This window comes from Lepidochelys kempii, chromosome 3, assembly GCF_965140285.1.
Source record: "Lepidochelys kempii isolate rLepKem1 chromosome 3, rLepKem1.hap1, whole genome shotgun sequence".
NCBI lineage: Eukaryota > Metazoa > Chordata > Testudines > Cheloniidae > Lepidochelys > Lepidochelys kempii.
The window spans coordinates 12296832-12309655 of NC_136382.1; positions in this window are offsets into that span (position 1 = coordinate 12296832).

Below are 12824 nucleotides of genomic sequence, written 5' to 3' on the forward strand. Positions count from 1 at the left end.
GACCAGTGTGCACATACCCAATGACACCTTTGTACTGTGCTTAAGCACAAAGCAGAACTCATGGGATTTTAAGGTGAAGAATGTATTTTGGCTTCTCAACACCATTATAGCTATATAGTTTCAGGAAAAAGAAAAGGAGTACTTGTGGCACCTTAGAGACTAACCAATTTATTAGAGCATAAGCTTTCGTGAGCTACAGCTCACTTCCTCAGATGCATATCGTGGAAACTGCAGCAGGCTTTATATATACACAGAGAATATGAAACAATACCTCCTCCCACCCCACTGTCCTGCTGGTAATAGCTTATCTAAAGTGATCATCAGGTGGGCCATTTCCAGCACAAATCCAGGTTTTCTCACCCTCCACCCCCCCACACAAATTCACTCTCCTGCTGGTGATAGCCCATCCAAAGTGACAACTCTTTACACAATGTGCATGACAATCAAGTTGGGCTATTTCCTGCACAAATCCAGGTTTTCTCACATCCCCCCCACCCCCATACACACACAAACTCACTCTCCTGCTGGTAATAGCTCATCCAAACTGACCACTCTTCAAGTTTAAATCCAAGTTAAACCAGAACATCTGGGGAGTAAGTGTTCATAACGCCCAGCTCCAAAGGTTATAAAGTTTACTGTGTTAGACAATTGTTAATGGAAAAATTGAAAATAGACCTGATGGTTCAGAAAGTTAGACTATGAGTGTGATGGTGAAAGCCTTGAACCAATATTTTATTGACTGTTTAAACTTTTTACTCATGAAGTTCAGTAAGATGCTTCAGACCATGGGTTTTTAGGGTTCCAAAGACTGTTTTCCGCATTTCTTTAACATTTTAAACAAAAAAAAAATGTGATGGGTGTATTGGGGAACAATTGAATACAACTGAATACCCTAAACTAAACTGAAGTACTAAGCACTTCAAAATCAAAATTACTAACAAGGCTTTTAATGATTTTCAAACATGATGCTGGACTTTGAATAAAAAGTCACCTGAAAACTCAAAGTTGGAAAAGATAAGGAAATGCTGACACTAAAGTTCATGGTGTTCCCCCAACTCTCCTATTAAAAAAATGAATAAGGATGGTATCCATGTGTCACTGTGCCTCATATACAGCATCACAACCCGATACACATAAACTGAATTATGCTATTGAAATATGAAGATGAAGAATTGCAGAATGGTAAAAAGCAGGGTTTTTGTTAGTTTAATAGCTCATAATTATGGACAGTGAATGAGTATGAGTAGGGTAATACTTATGCCAAGGCCTTGGCCTACCTTTTGCCATACATGAGTGTTGTCTTGCCTATCTTTTTCTTTTTATATAGACTTGTTTAGATAATACTCACAGCGGATAAGACAAAGGTGATGTTTTCTTACTATGTTGGAAGACTGGGATAAGAGCAAGTTAATTAGTCTAATAAAATTCACAAAATATCACACTAAAAGTCCCTGTGTTGGGAAAAACAGGAGTGAGTTGACATGAAGACATAATGATATGAAAATACTATAGATAGCAAAAGCTGTGTAAATTGAAGCTTGTGCATGCCTATTGTATGGGGTACAGAAAACACATGTTAATGTTGATTAGAGGGAAGGTAATGAATATGTAATGTGAAAAGGTATAAGAAACCGATGAATAAGGACCCAAATTGGAGAAATACCAGACCGGAAACTGAAGGAATGAGAGTAAAGGACCAGATGAGAGGCTAGGATGACCATCATGAAGTGCAGAACAACTACTCAGTATCTCGGAACTTGATAATTTGGGACCCTACCTTTTCTGCCTTTTCTGTTTATTCTCTGTCAAAAATATACAATCAGACACTATAAATGACAATAATTCTGTCTGAAAATTTATAAAGAAAGCTGAAAATTAAGCCTAAATCGGGTGGACTCATTACATAGCTCTGGTCTACACTACAGAGTTAGATCAATGTAAGGCATCTTACATCAACCTAACTCTGTAAGCATCTACACTGAAATGTTGCTCCTGAAATGTAACTAGCCCGCTACACTGACTTAATAACTCCACCACCACAAGAGGTGTAGCACTTAGATCAATGTAGTTAGGTTGATGTCATGTTAGTGTAGACACTGCATAGCTTACATCAATTGTTGCTGCCTTTCAGAAGCTATCCCCCAATGCCCCACACTGATAGTTAAATCAGTGCAAGAGCTCCTGATGAGGATACGCACCACTGACACAAGGAGTGCAGCATGGACATGCACAAGCAATTTAATTACTGAGGTGGCTGTATGTCGACGTAACTTCGATCAACATAATTCTGTAGTGTAGACAAACCCCCAGTTTCCCACTTTACAGGCCTATGCCTAAAGTGGAGAACTATGGGTTGACTATATGCTGCCTGAGGAGAAAGCAGAGTTTCTGGAGTGGTATCAAATTAATCAAGGTCACACATTTGACATACGAAAAAGCTGATACATTATTGTTAGGAGGATGTAAAATTTTGAGTCAAGCCTGCATCCTCTACAGACACAAAATTACAGAGATGCCTGTGATGGAAAGTCTTAAAGAGCAGGGTGATGGTTTCATTTTGGTTAAAGAGTCTATAGATCCAGTGGGCCTCAGTCTGCATGGCTATGTACAGGCTTCGATTTTTAAAGTCCTTTACCACAGGGCTTCACCCTCCAGACAACTACCATAGGCCAAAACACAGATATTCTACCCAGCTGTCTAGTGGCTTATGTATACAGCCCATAAAGAAAATATATGTATTTGGTATGCAGTAATTATGGGGAGTTTCAAGAGGGCCCCTACTTTCTGGATGGCTAAGCAGTCATCAATGGTATATCCACGGCTTTGGATTTTAACAGCTGTTTTTTTTTTCATGGGGGTGCCTTGGGGGTGCTATGGGTGTGCAAAGGTGCAGAGCCCTCAGGTCAGCCAACCTTTAGTCAGCTTTATTAGCAGATTCAGTTTAGAGCAGACTTTCTGGAAAGGCCAGGGTATGTAATCAGAACCCTAGGGGAGCACCAGTGGACAGCCATGGTGGAATCAAACAGGGAGTTTGTAGAATTCCTAACCAACACACAGGTGCCTCAGCCTCTGGTGCTGAGATGCTCTTTTCAGAAGAAGGACTAACTACTATCTTTGTAACATTGTAAGTACATCTGTCTATATTATAAACCTGAGGCTGGTGAGCAAAGCCACTATTATGAATGTACCAGTCTGTACCTGTGTGTAAACAAGACCAAGGAATACCCTATTGGAACCCCCAAATCCTTTGTGACAAATTTGGCCTGAGCTCAAACTGTTTTGGAATTGCCAAGGTAAAAATATCCTCCCAGAGTACCCTGTTTCCCAGTGTTACCTGTCAGGGCAGATGGCAAACTCGTGTTCCCTCGCGTTCAGCCTGGCATGTGCTAAATCCAAATAGCAGCTGCCTTGCACCCATGGTAATGAGGAGAGGGCCCTCATAGGCTGCTGGCACACAGTGGAATTGAACCTGGCTATAAAGAAGGCGTACAGGTTGACCACAAGTGACAAAGTCTGGTATTTTTCTAAAAGTTCGGACAAGTTATTTCCGGAGCAAATTAAATTACACCTCTGTCCAAAATAAGAGGTGTCAGGGTTTTGCATCTTGTGTATGGACATGGAAGAACAAAACCAATACATTAATGATTTCTATAAGAAGGAAGCCACTCTTTTACACAGAGATGAAATTACTGTGATCCTGGCTAAAATGTGAATTCCTAAATTGGCTCTAATCTCCTTATGGATCTCCGAATACCAGTCTTGTGAGATCTTGACAAACATTGTAAGTATGTCTTTTCCCCATTTTATGAGGTTTCTTCCTATGTATTTATGAATGATGAAACAACTTGTGTGTGTTGGAGATATGTAAAAAAGCATTATACAACCTCTGCAGACACCAGCATTTTCATACCTGCTTTCAGAACTGCTTTCAGAACTAGAGCTCTACAAGCTGTTAGTTAAGTTATAGGAGCACTACCCTGTACCATGACACAGAATGTGATATTTGTGAGTCATGAGAAGGCGGGGAAACCTCCTCTGGGTGATTACTTAAGGGATCTGACAAGAGAGATTCTAACGGCTCAGCACATCACAGGGTTTGTTTCAGCAGGACCAAAAACCTATGGGTACAAATTGTCCAGGGGAAGGTCTGAACGAAAATTAAAGGGGTTCGACTGATTGTGGAGAATAATGAAAAGATCAGCTTTGAGAGTTTGGACCCCACACCAGAAGTTAAGGACAATGAGAAGGAGTTTTTAAAGTATATTAGGCCCCAAAAGAATCCTAACTGTGGTACTTGTCCATTGCTTGATGGAAATGGTAGAATTATCAGTAATAATGTAGAAAAGGCAGAAGTGTTCAATAAATATTCCTGTTCTGTATTTGGGGGGAGGGGGGAAAAATGATGTCGTCATATCATATTATAACACTCTTTATATTCCACTAGTATCTCAGGAGGCAGTTACACAATAGCTACTAAAGTTAGACATTTTTAAATCAGCCAGTCCAGATAACTTGCATCCAAGAATTTTAAAAGAGCTCACCAAGGAGCTCTCTTCCGGTACAATGGAAGAAAGCTAATATTGTGCCAACATTTTAAAAGGGTAAACTGGATGACCCAATTAATTACAGGCTTATCAGTCTGAAATTGATCCTGGACAAGATAATGGAGTGGCTGATAAGGGACTTAATTAATAAAGAATTAAAGAAGGGTGTGACATTCCCCTCTGGTGTTATCTGGACCGGTGATCTGCTAGGTCACTCCAGTCCTTGACTCTGGGAGCCAGCCTTACCCTGCTTTGCTGTGAGAACCTCCACTTCTGGGCTGTTCACGCACAGCCCCTGGCATGTAAGCTGCTCCTTGGACTGTGCAACCGAATGACACTACCCAATATCTCTGGTCCCAGACAAAACCCTAGGAACCTCCATCTTGCAGGATCCAGTTATGCCTGCTGGACACTGCAAGCTTAGATGAGTTCATCAATTTAACAAAGAAATTGATATGTACTAGGCTTGTTCTCCCAAGGGGAGTCTCTGACATGCTTCAAACCAAACACACTGCTTCAGGTAGAATAAACAAACAAATTTATTAACTACAAAGATAGATTTTAAGTGATTATAAGTCAAAGAATAACAAGTCAGATTTGGTCAAATGAAATACAAGCAAAATGCATTCTAAGCTGATCTTAACACTTTCAATGCCCTTACAAACTTTGATACTTCTCACCACAGGCTGGCTAGTTGCTCTTCAGCCAGGCTCTCTCCTTTAAGCAGTGATGTAGCTTCTCCACTCCTGTCTGTTTCTGGCAAGTCTTTCAATGATTCCCCAGCTGTGCCCCAGGTTTTTCAGCTCAGCTTCCACAGCTCTTCGCCATGTTGTTTTCTGGTGACTTAATTTTCACTTGCCTAAATATATGAATGTTTCTACATTGGTGAAAACATGATCCTCTATCCGTACTGGTGATGGCGAGGCAAGATTAACGGTCCTGATATTTATCTTATAGTGGCTGATTTTCAGTCCAATTTGCTGGCTGAATGTAAGACTGAATTAGACGGATTTAAATGGCAGACACACAGCACTGCCAGTGTTACATGGGACATTCTCACCTAATTAGGAATAGTATAATTATTAGCACCTTCCCACCAGGAAGATCCAAACTCTTCCCACACATGAATTAACCTCACAATATCTCTGGCAGGCAGATAAGCAAAATACCTACTGTTGTAATTAAGCCATGTGCTGCATCCCAGAATTAATTGTAACCCTATAATTACCAAGTGAAAATGGAAATTAAAAGCAGATAAATAATGTATCAGAAATAAACACTCATTGCAGAACTTCTGGGAGTCACAAACCTCTTCCTGCATTGTGACCATTCCTTGTTAGGCAGCTGTCACACAGACCTGAGTATGCAATATGATATGGCAGCAAAAAGGGCCATTGGAGTGCTGGGGCAGCATTCACAGCAGCATCACATCTCGGTCCCTCCATCTGGAATATTGAGTTCAGGTCTGAACCCTGCCTTACCTGAGAGATATTGACAAACTGGAGAGAGTTCAGAGATGACTGAAAAATGGAGGGGTTGAAATGGAATTTAAAACAGAGACTGTACATGTATCGCTTGGCAAGTCAACCACTAAAGCAGGGTGGGGCAATGCTAGCAGCCTATAGATATTTAAAGGATGTTAACACCAAGCTGGGAGAGGAATTATTTAGCCCAATAGAAGGATGGGGTCTACTGAGAAGCAGTGGGTTGAAATTAAGAAAGAGAATATTTGGGCTGAATCTCAGTAAGATCTCATTGAGCTTGGTGACATCTGGGAGGAGGCAAAAAGAGTCTCCACAAGGCAGACCCTGGTACTGGCTCCCTGGCAGCTGTGGCAGCCAGGCCTTATGGTCCCTAACTTTATGTTTCATGCCCTCCAGCGCTCAGGGCCCTCAGCACTCAATCACTGCTGGATCTTACTCCATGTGAGCAACATTTTTGACAGGAGTCTGTTTCTCTGTGTATCTAGGCCATGGACAAGTGCCCAGGGGATCTCGTTTCATGCAGGCGTGGCCCTACCCTGATCTCTAGGCCATTGGCAACTATTGAATATCTAGCCTTACATGTGCCATATTAAGAGGCATTCACCATTTCCTGGGAGAGGGGAGTGGGAGATCATGCATCCCCTCAAGAACAGAACACAAGGGGAAGGGGAAGTGTGGCCTGTTGGGGAAACTTGTGTGAGTAAGGTGAGCAAGGTTTGGCCCTTTCAGGTCTGGAGAAATTCAAACACTATGTCTATCATTCGCTGCTCGGCCACTAAGGTTATAACTGTACCACACAAAGCAGTCAGGGGTGTCTAAAAAGGGTTCTCCTTTAGAAACCAGGTGCTGCTCCAGCTTGGGATTCCATTATCCTCTCTCTAGATTTAATTTTTTTTACAATTTGATCTACTTTGGTAGAACTTACTTCTCGGATACTAATTGCCAGAATCATTCCTCTTTTCTTTTCTGTGAAGCTGAACCAGGAAGGATGGTCTCATGCTTCAGTCACTAGACAGGACTGAGAAATCTGGGTTTAGTTCCCAGTTCTACCACAGACTCCATGTGCGGCCTTGGGCAAGTCACCTCTTCTCTGTGAGCTTTGGCTACTTGTTTATACAAATGGGTTAATAGCACCTTTTTCTTGTCCGTTCTATTTCAATTGTAAACTCTTTGGGGCAAGGACCATCTGTGACCCGGGGTTCTTTCAACCCAAATCTCTTGGTAACTTTTACTGTGTGCGAGGTGGTGTCAGGAAATAAATCAGGGGAGATGCGGCCGTCCGACCGATTGATGGCTGGCACAAACAAGACAACACAAGAGTGCTTTCACTTAAAGCTAAACTTTACTTAGTCTCAGGAACTTATACACACGTCCGCAAGAGGATAGTAAAACACCCCCAACCCTGGATAATTACCAAAGCTGAGTGTGGCTCTCGAATGGCACAGCGGTAGCCCGTCTGCCGCTGGGAAACACAAGATGCATCCAGAGAGAGAGAGTCCAGTCCTGAAGAGTCCCACTACCTCAAACTTTTTCCCCTTATTTATACATTAGTAATAGAATGACATGTCCCTTAAAGCAAACTTGTTAAGTAAGCAGCTGGTCAAGAGAGAGGTTCCTTCTGATTATCGATTAACCAGGTGTGGGTTTTTCCAGAGTTTGCAGCCTTGAGGCCCCAATAGACATTCCTGGGGCTCATCCTGCTCTTCTAAGATGCATGTATCAGCAACTTCAACACAATTCTTATTAGGAAGGACGCAGGGTCAAGCTGCCCTTTCTGTGGCACCCAAAAAACCCCTTCCCCTCCTGTCTTGGTTAAGCTAAGCCTGCTGACTTGGCTAATTTACAGCCTGCTGACTTGGCTGCTTTTAGTAATAAGCCATAGTGGTTTCAGGCACTTTACTGGTTTGCCAGAGTCTCCCTGTACACATCCTTTACTATGTACAGTGCCTAGTCCTACGGGGCTCTCATCTAGGCTGAAGCATGTAACCATGACCATAATAACAACAATTGAGAACAGGGTTTGATTATAAAGGACCTCAGACCAGCATAATAATCAGCCAATGACTATGACAATCTACACCATGGCAGGGCCTTGAGCCAACATAACGAGATCGTGCAAGGAAAATATGAACTTATTAGTTGACTTCACCACCTGGCAGAAGAGGGAATTCACTGATGTTGTTCCTAATCCCGCAAGGCACATGCATGTTTCAGCAATATGATCTCACACCAACTTGCTTTCATTAAAAGGAAAGTAACAAATCTTTTACAGGTGATACAAGGGCTTCCTTCAGGAATTTCTCCAGCTGATGAGGTACTTTACAGGAAAACTTAACAGCGCTTCTGACTTCCACTGAAGCAGGAGCCAATGAAGGAAGGGATGTCTCCCAGATTCCCAGAGCTCCTGCCTAAACAATCAGTCATGCCTTCGCCTGCACAAAGGAAAGAATAAAGGATTCATTGATGTGATTAAGAACAGGGATAATATAACATTTGATTTGAAATGAAAGGCACAGCAGGAATTGCCCAGTCATTGAATGGTGAGTACAGATTTTCCTGGTTAACTCCAGAGCAGGGAATTCATTTTCCCGACTGCAACATTCTGCTGTGGAGTTTTTGTGAAGATAGTCATATATATCTAAACAGGTAAACTGGCTGCCTACCTGGCTTAACAGGTAAATGGCAGGCTTCTGAACATGGGATATCCTCTGTTCTCCCCTCTAACTTTCTAATAAGGGAAACAGGTCCTCTGTTTTTGTTTTAAGAAAAGGAGTACTTGGTCACCTTAGAGACTAACCAATTTATTTGAGCATAAGCTTTTGTGAGCTACAGTTCACTTCATCGGATCCATTCAGTGGAAAATACGGTGAGGAGATTTATATACACACAGAACATGAAAAAATGGGTATTTATCATGCACACTGTAAGGAGAAAAGGAGTACTTGTGGCACCTTAGAGACTAACCAATTTATTTGAGCATGAGCTTTCGTGAGCTACAGCTCACGAAAGCTCATGCTCAAATAAATTGGTTAGTCTCTAAGGTGCCACAAGTACTCCTTTTCTTTTTGCGAATACAGACTAACACGGCTGTTCCTCTGAAACTGTAAGGAGAGTGATCACTTAAGATGAGCTATTACCAGCAGGAGAGTGCGGGGGAGCGGGGGGGGGAGAAAACCTTTTGTAGTGATAATCAAGGTGGGCCATTTCCAGCAGTTAACAAGAACATCTGAGGAACAGTGGGGGCGGGGTGGGGGAATAAACAAGGGGAAATAGTTTTACTTTCTGTAATGACTCAACCACTCCCAGTCTCTATTCAAGCCTAAGTTAATTGTATCCAATTTGCAAATTAATTCCAATTCAGCAGTCTCTCATTGGAGTCTGTTTTTGAAGTTTTTTTGTTGAAGAATAGCCATTTTTAGGTCAGAAATCGAGTGACCAGAGAGACTGAAGTATTCTCTGACTGGTTTATGAATGTTAAAATTCTTGACATCTGATTTGTGTCCATTTATTCTTTTACGTAGAGGCTGTCCAGTTTGACCAATGTACATGGCAGAGGGGCATTGCTGGCACATGATGGCATATATCACACTGATAGATGTGCAGGTGAACGAGCCTCTGATAGTGTGGCTGTGTGCATTCACTGTATTTTCCACTGAATGCATCCAATGAAGTGAGCTGTAGCTCACGAAAGCTTATTCTCGAATAAATTGGTTAGTCTCTAAGGTGACACAAGTACTCCTTTTCTTTTTGCGAATACAGACTAACATGGCTGCTACTCTGAAACCTGTTTTTGTTTTAACATCCTTCCAGTTAACATGCTGCGAAGTGAAAACGACGATCACAAAAAAATAAACCCAGCTGTCACATGATAGAAAAAATAAGAAAGCTCATGCTCAAATAAATTGGTTAGTCTCTAAGGTGCCACAAGTACTCCTTTTCTTTTTGTGAATACAGACTAACACGGCTGTTACTCTGAAACCACAACTAATTAAAGATTGTATTCTGCATGATATTTTTGAGACCTAGGGAGAAACAATTAATGATGCATGGGAGGCTGAAGTGCAGATGTTTGCTTGGCAGTTCAAACAGTCAGCAAGATGCGCCATAGAAAACAGAAACACCTGTTTGGGATGGTAATTGGTCTTATTTTGAGTCTCAGGCCTGAAAATAAGGGGCTGTCCATCCAGCTGTTTGCCCATGGGGAGCAGTGTCTGGGTTCATTGAGAACTGTATAGTAGAGTCTACGGAAGTTGGAAGTGGGACATTGCCTATGTACTCTTTTTAAACTTCGTAAATTATTTCACCTTTATGGAAAGGGATTTCTGGCTTCAATGAGGTGATGAGCTAGAATGGATGAATTTTAAACTGTTTTTATTATGAAACAACAAACAGTAATAAGAAAAGGAGGACTTGTGGCACCTTAGAGACTAACCGATTTATTTGAGCATAAGCTTTCGTGAGTTACAACTGCATCCAATGCAGTGAGCTGTAGCTCACGAAAGCTTATGCTCAGTTAAATGCGTTAGTCTCTAAGGTGCCACAAGTACTCCTTTTCTTTTTGCGAATACAGACTAACACGGCTGCTACTCTGAAACCTGTCAACAAACAGTAATGTAACCAATCAAAAATAAAGTTTTAATTGAACCAACATTGAAAAAACTGTTCTTTGAAAACACATCTAACAAACCAAGCTATCACCCAGCCACTGCAAAAGAACCATTAAAAAAAAAACAACAGTGCAGCCAAAACTGAAAGTGCAAAACAGGGCAGAACAGCTGGTGGGGGGGGGGGGGTTAAAGTCAAAGGCGTGTACATGCCTTTGCTCTCCCTCTGCCTGTCTGCAGGGCCTCTGGGATCGAGTGGTGCAGCTCAAACTGGCCAGGGGTGTGGGAGGGCTCAAAGGAGCTGGGCTCCCAGCAGCGAGTGTTCTCCGTGCCCAGAGGATGGCTGGGTGAGAGGAATGTCTGTGCGGGTACAGTAGGAAGGAGTTACTGCTCCCCTTAGCTTGTATTGTCCCAGGTTTTTACTGTATCCACAAAAACAATGAGGAGTTCGGTGACACCTTAAAGACTAACAGATTTATTTGGACATAAGCTTTTGTGGGTAAAAACCCCACTTCTTCAGATGCATCGAGTGAAAATTACAGATACAGGCGTAAATATTCTGACACATGAAGAGAAGGGAGGTACCCTACAAATGGAGAACAAGTGTTGACAGGGCCAATTCAGTCAGGGTGGATGTGGTCCACTCCCAATAATTGATGAGGAGGTGTCAATACCAAAAGAGGGAAAATTGCTTTTGTAGTGAGCCAGCCACTCCCAGTCCCTGTTCAAGCCCAAAGTAATGGTGTTAAATTTGCAAATGAATTTTAGTTCTGCAGTGTCTCTTTGAAGTCTGTTTTGAAGTTTTTTTGTTGAAGGATGGCTACTTTTAAATCCATTATAGAATGTCCAGGAAGATTGAAGTGTTCTCCTACTGGCTTTTGTATGTTACCATTCCTGATGTCTGATTTGTGTCCATTTATTCTTTTATGTAGAGACTGTCCGGTTTGGCCAATGTACATGGCAGAGGGGCATTGCTGGCACATGATGGCATATATCACATTAGTAGATGTGCAGGTGAACGAGCCCCTGATGGTGTGGCTCATGTGATTGGGTCCTCTGATGGTGTCGCTAGAGTAGATATGGGGACAGTAGGCAACAGGGTTTGTTACAGGGATTCGTTCCTGGGTTAGTGTTTCTGTGGTGTGGTATGTAGTTGCTGGTGAGTATTTGCCTCAGGCTGGGGGGCTGTCTGTAAGCGAGGACTGGCCTGCCTCCCAAGGTCCGTGAGAGTGAGGAATCATTTCCCAGGATAGGTTGTAGGTCGTTGATGTGTGGAGAGGTTTTAGGTGGGGGCTGTACGTGATGGCCAGTGCTGTTCTGTTATTTTCCTTGTTGGGCCTGTCCTGTACTTCGGTGACTTCCAGGTACCCATCTTGCCCTGTCAATCTGTTTCCTCACTTCCCCAGGTGGGTATTGTAGTTTTAAGAATGCTTGATAAAGACCATCAGGGGTTCAGTCACCTGCACATCTACTAATGTGATATATGCCATCATGTGCCAGCAATGCCCCTCTGCCATGTACACTGGCCAAACTGGACAGTCTCTACGTAAAAGAATAAATGGACACAAATCAGACATCAGGAATCAGAACATTCAAAAACCAGTCAGAGAACACTTCGATCTCCCTGGACATTCTATAACAGATTTAAAAGTAGCCATCCTTCAGTTAAAAAACTTCAAAAAGAGACTTCAAAGAGAAACTGCAGAGCTACAATTCATTTGCAAATTTAACACCATTAATTTGGGCTTGAATAGGGACTGCAAGTGGCTGGCTCACTACAAAAGCAATTTTCCCTCTTTTGGTATTGACATCTCCCTGTCAGTTATTGGGAGTGGACCACATCCACCCTGACTGAATTAAACAGGGGGGAGGGATAGCTCAGTGGTTTGAGCATTGGCCTGCTAAACCCTGGGTTGTGAGTTCAATCCTTGAGGGGGCCATTTAGGGATGTGGGGCAAAAATTGGGGATTGGTCCTGCTTTGAGCAGGGGGTTGGACTAGATGACCTCCTGAGGTCCCTTCCAACCCTGATATTCTATGATTCTATGACCCTGTCAACGGTGGTTCTCCCCTTGTAGGGTATCTCCCTTCTCTTCATGTGTCAGTACATTTATGCCTATATCTGTAATTTTCACTCCATGCATCTGAAGAAGTGGGGTTTTTACCCATGAAAGTTTATGCCTAAATAAATCT